General features: G+C 51.1%; 1 long non-coding RNA gene across 1 annotated transcript; it reads left to right on the top strand.

Annotated features, from left to right (window-relative positions):
* Positions 1–348: 348 nt before the first annotated feature.
* LOC134474638 (uncharacterized) lies at positions 349–3,185 on the top strand. Its single transcript, XR_010045503.1, has 2 exons — positions 349–901; positions 2,135–3,185. It is a non-coding gene; the product is annotated as an uncharacterized LOC134474638 (long non-coding RNA).
* The last annotated feature ends 2,832 nt before the right edge of the window (positions 3,186–6,017 follow it).

Here is a 6,017-nt window from a genome sequence, read left to right as displayed (position 1 = left end):
TCTGGGCCACCAGTAAACTGGGAGGGTTGGAGGTTGTTTTTGGCTGAATTGTCCATTGAGGCAACTTCATCCTCTTTGGTCATTGTTACCAAGTGCCTGCTAGGACTGTCATACCTCAGACACTGTGAACAAACCCAAACGCCTTGTGCCCTGATCCATGGCATTGATGACTAACTAAAGCCCAAATCCCTGGTGATTACATCTTTTGAGAGGAGACTGTTTCATTCTTCTTCCCTGGCATCATTTCCTAAGCCCTGTGATGACATTTGCCTCACTTCCATCCTGCCCCTGTGCTGCACAGGTTACTGAGGGTCTCAGCTGTCCTAACCTGGACTGGATTGTTGGGAGCCGCAGCCCTGAGCCCGGTCGCCTCACTTGGCGGACGTGAGGCCTGTAGTAAAGAGTGAGGCCTGAGGTAGATTACCCCTCCCATCGAATATGTTAGTTTCCTGCTTACCGCGTAAACAACCCGCTCAACAATATAGTCTGCCTGGCAACTGATGATGTTAGCCAATCAGCTTGCCTTGCTTACTTTAACATGATTGGACACTGTACCCGTATATATACCGGTGCCACCCCTGGGCGGAAGAAGAAGCCAGGTAGAAGCCCAGAAGTAAAAGCCCAAAAGGAGCCGCGGAGAGCGGACCGGTAGAGGCTTTGGGGCAGACTGAAGCACAAAAGGAGCCGCGGGGAGCGGACCAGAGGAGGCTTCAGCTGGGAGAACCCAGGGCAGGCTGTACGGAGAAGGAAAATAAAAAGAAAAGGTTGTCCACTACCAGACTTTGTCGTGTGTCCTTCCTGCCGGCCGGGAGCGGACATCGACATTTGGTGGCCCGTACGGGGACTGATCACCCCCGCGACGTGGAAGTGGACAACGCTCCAGTACAGAGCTGCGAGACAGGTGAGTTGGGGATAAGCCTGGGCTCTGGGTGGCGCGCACCTACAGGGCTTTTAGACTCCCCTCAGGCTCACGCGTAAGTGGCGGATTCCTTGGGCCTCACGCGGTGAGTAACATATTAAAAGATGGGAAACATGTTAGGTAGCAACACTAAGAGCGAGGGTGGTTGTGGAGAAAGCTCTCAAGAGCTTACAAAAGTACGCAGGGTATCTGAGCAGGCCCAGTCAGGGAGCTCCCGAGAGGTGTCTGTCAAGGGGAACAAGGATGCTAAGGAGGAGGACGGGGCTCTAGCCTCGGAGTCGTCTGACTCCGAGGACGAGGGAAAGTTGAATGGCAAGGAGGCCAAAGAGACCAGCTGTCAGGAGCCTAAATCGCTCAATAAGGAGTCGCAGGGTTCTTTTCCAGCGTTGCCCCGCGAATTGCGCTCTGCTCAACCTGGTCTGCGGAGGAGTAGAGAGCTCCTGAGCGCTCCCCGGCGCGAGAGGGAGGCGATCCCTCGCCACGAGGCGGCCGCCTGGGAGCTCTCTCCCCTTTCGCCAGAACAGGAAGTGATGCACGGGCCCCCATTTTCCGCCCAATCACGGCCGCTGTCTTATGCTCCACCGCCGGCGGGTCGGTATTTTTACAGGCGGCTTTGGCAGGGGGGACGCTTGTCTCATGAGGTACATCCACCTGGGATAGATAGTGGCCCCTACGGGATATTTCCTGTACAAGTAGCTATGGGCCAGGGACGCAATGCATGGGAGCCTTTTGAGATAAAGCAGATTAGAGAACTTAAAAATGCAGTTACAACCTTTGGGCCAACTGCGCCTTACACCATTGCCATGCTGGAGAATCTGTCTTCTGGGCCCCTCACCCCCGCGGACTGGATTCAGCTGGCAAAGGCGTGTCTGCCCTCGGGTAGTTACCTGGATTGGCGAGCCTGGTACACAGAGTTCTCTGCCGAGCAGGCTGAGAAAAACGCCGGTCGAGGAAATGGGGGCTGGAGGTTTAGCTTAGCGGCATACGCGCCTGCCTTGTAAGCAGGCAATCGCCAGTTCGATCCCTGGTACCAATAAAAAAAAAAAAAAAAAAAAAAAACGAAAAAGATAAAAATAAAAAATAAAAAATAAAAAACAAAAAGGGGGAGTAAGCCAAGGCCTGCCTCCAAAGGCGCGGTTATCTATGACAGGACAATGGATGGGCCCGGATCCAGTGGTCAGCTGGAACCGAGGCGCGGTTTGTGTTTTCCCACAGGAACCGGGACGAGAACCACTGTGGATACCGGAGAGACTGACACGGGCAACAAAGCCCTCGACTGAAGATCAGACCTGCCCTACTGGAGATCCATCACAGACCAACCAATAAGATGAATAGAAATAGCGGTAGCCCGAAATGGACAAGAAGATCCTCAGGCATATGCATGGCTTGCACAATTGGCCCACGACTGAGTCTAGATATGGCGGGCATCCCTCATTCTCCTCCATAAGGTGACAATACACAGCAGGGTAGGTGAGTCAATGACGGGTAAGAGCGTGCCTCCCCAGCATGACTCGACCTAAGCCAGGCCCTACCCCATCCTGCACGTAAGCCGCTGGACTGTTAGATGCTGCCCAGGTCTAAATTTCTCTCCGAGGGGATTTCTTTACGGAGAGGAAATGAGTGCAAGCTTGTGTGCATCCAGGTTCCGTCCAGTTTGTGCCTGGCCCTAGAAAAAGGACGAGGGCCTCAGGGCCTTGGCAGACCATGGCATGGCCGACCAGGGTCTAAGCCAAGGACCTACGGTGGGCCTACGCATAGGGCATAAGCCTCTGCACCCAGTCCAGGAAGGGCTACGATGCGCACATTCATAAAAAATAAAAAAGGGGGAGATGTTGGGAGCCGCAGCCCCGAGCCCGGTCGCCTCACTTGGCGGACGTGAGGCCTGTAGTAAAGAGTGAGGCCTGAGGTAGATTACCCCTCCCATCGAATATGTTAGTTTCCTGCTTACCGCGTAAACAACCCGCTCAACAATATAGTCTGCCTGGCAACTGATGATGTTAGCCAATCAGCTTGCCTTGCTTACTTTAACATGATTGGACACTGTACCCGTATATATACCGGTGCCACCCCTGGGCGGAAGAAGAAGCCAGGTAGAAGCCCAGAAGTAAAAGCCCAAAAGGAGCCGCGGAGAGCGGACCGGTAGAGGCTTTGGGGCAGACTGAAGCACAAAAGGAGCCGCGGGGAGCGGACCAGAGGAGGCTTCAGCTGGGAGAACCCAGGGCAGGCTGTACGGAGAAGGAAAATAAAAAGAAAAGGTTGTCCACTACCAGACTTTGTCGTGTGTCCTTCCTGCCGGCCGGGAGCGGACATCGACACTGGATCATGGTTCTCCAAGCAGCAGATGTGCCGTTCCCCTGCTTGCTGCTGTGACCACCTTCTGATTGGCATCATTCCCGGGCTGAAAGTCCAGGACAATAGCATCTCTTGGCCCCCCTTTAACATGTGTCAGCAATATAACTGGGAGTGTGGCCTCCCTTACTCCCTGAGCCTGAGGGGAGTCACTTGAACTGGTATTGTGCACAGCAAGCTGAAGCACAGGATCAGTGCCAGGCAGCACGTAAAAATCCAGGCCCCTCTTTGTGGCACCATGTGGGAGCTGAGCACCATAAGGGAGAGCACAAAACAAGGGCAGGAGCAGGTTCTATGGAAACCACAGAGGTGGGCAGCCCTTCTCTGATGTGTGGACCCCAGTGCCTGTGAGGGCATCAGGATGGGCGTCTTGCATTGAACAAGGGAGTTCCTGGCCTGCTATTTCTGGGTCAGTGTGGCAGTGGACATTGGCTCTGTCTGGCAGTGAATTTGGACAACACAGATTGTGTGACTGCTTGACATTGTCTACCCAGGTCCTTCCTTGTCCACCCCAGTCTTCTCTGAACCTTTCGGTGGAGCCACAAGAGGAGACACTGCATGTGTAGCTGCCCAAAATATAGCTGGTGCAGTTTGGTGCTATCAGCCAAAAGGTATGATGGGTGACAAAATCAAGTGCCAACCATTGTGCAGCTCAGGGATTTCTTAGCCTTCTTCTTCCAGCTTCCATTCTCTCTTTCCCCAGGTATCCCTCCATCCTCCTCTTATACACCCTTCTCCTCTGAAGAGCACACATCTGGGCTTGTGCTAGCCCTGGCTGGACTGGGAGCTGCTCTGCACTCCCCCAGAAGAGAGAATCTAGTACCCATAGGTATGGCTGATTTGTTGTCACCCACAGCAAACTAGAACCAAAATGTGTTGTCCTTGATTCACAACATGGGACTGAGGCTACCAGGAATTCTATTCTTGGCTCTAAGCTCTAGAGTTCTCCTCAGGACATGCTGGTCAGAACTGGGGGATCAAGATCAATCTGATTGTGGAGCAACCCAGGACCTGACCTAAGGTTTGGGTCTGTGTGTGATGCATGTGTTCCTGGATATGTGGGGAGACAAATGCAGGTGCTCCTGTCTGGCAGAATCCAGGTAGATACAGTATCTTTGAAATGGCTCATAAGATATGGGCAAAATTGTATCTGCTCAGGGAACAAAGGCTGGGTGCACCAGACCATGAAGCAGGACCCTCAGATATGTGTTACACTTTGGAATAAAGGCAAATAAGTGTTCCCCAACCCAAATGTGTCTGCATGCAAATTCTTGCCCCCTGGGCTCATGCATTTCGTTCCTGTTCTAAGAGCAATGGAAGGTATTATAAGGTGTGGCAGTGTGGTCAGCCTTCTAATTGCATGGCTCTGGGCCCCTCAGGAGCTGGACAGCACCTGGACAGGAGACAGGCAGAAGGCTCACTTGTGTACAATGTGACTTTGTCTCAGTGACCAGCCTGAGGGTATGGCTACCATCAATTCTTATTTTGTTTTGGTCACCTAGTTGCCAGGCTTCCATTGTGTTCTCACCTGAATCACAGCAGAATTGATTTCCCAAGTCCAGCAGCACAGTGAGGTTGTAGGCCAGTGTGCTGGTGTGAGGCAAGCCCCTGTGCCACCAGTGATAGGGCTTCTGTGTTGTGAAAAGCTGTGGATTGTGGCAAGAACCCTATGTGTTTTGATTGCCACCACATTGATGGTGGAATCATGATGTACAGAGCAAGATCCCTGCCACGCAGATGTCACTTTTTACTATAAATTTCCTTCCTGTGATAAGTTACTCAGAAGCTGTGTGTGACATAAATATATGTTCAAGGCCCTGCTAAGCATCTCCATCCAGACTGTCTGGAAGCAGCTCAGCCTTCAAAGCTGGGTGGGAGAGGCAGGGAAGGAGGTGGAGGAGGACAAGTGGCTTTGTCCTCCAAGACAGCATCTACAGAGGGGCAGGGGGCACCTTCAGCTGTCACTGTTACATCCACTTCTGAGCCTGTAGCCTGTGGTCAGAGAGGAGACAGCAGTTTTGAACAGTTTGCTAGAATCAGTGATCTGAACAGAGCTACAAAGGCAGAACATTGGAGCCAGACTGAGAGCTCCTCCAGAAGATTTGCCTGCTTTTTGTTTTCACTTTCTGTTCCATGACTCAGTCATCACCAGATATTGTCGGTGTGGATTCACTTGTCTCCAAAAGAGTGGGCTGCTTCTGGGGATTTGGGGCAGTCAGCACACAGTGAGATCTCCACGTGTCTCTGTTAGGTTGTACATACAGCAAAGTATAAATGTGCATGTTCCTATGATAGAAAGATTGGTCCCAGAAACTCCATTACGGAGGTCTTAACTTGAGGACAGTTGATGCTTTGTTCTTGAGCCTGCATTTGCCTGAAGGACCCCTTGCCTGATGCAATATACACTTCTTTGCAGTGTATATTGATTACACTGAAGATAGGCACATGGTTTATTTATTATGCAGAATGCATATTAGATCCTATGTGGTGCATGACAGTGCAACCCATAAACTAGAGCCTGTTCTCAAAATTGTTTGCATTGATCACCCAGAATTGAAAAAAAGTGGAAAATTTTACTGGGAAAATCTTTCAGATACAAAAACATACTTTAAGTCAAATATATTAGAGAATACACTAATAAAAGAATAGATGAACATAGGAAAACAATGAAAAACAAAGGTTGCCCAACATAGCGAAGAAATGGAAAACATGAAAGAGATTTAAACAAGAGTTCAACAAGTTCGATGCT

Source organism: Cavia porcellus, unplaced genomic scaffold, assembly GCF_034190915.1.
Source record: "Cavia porcellus strain 051 isolate PalLab524CR breed Dunkin Hartley unplaced genomic scaffold, mCavPor4.1 scaffold_34, whole genome shotgun sequence".
NCBI lineage: Eukaryota > Metazoa > Chordata > Mammalia > Rodentia > Caviidae > Cavia > Cavia porcellus.
The sequence above is the reverse complement of the archived record's forward strand: the minus strand, read 5'-3'. Positions and strand labels throughout refer to the sequence as shown.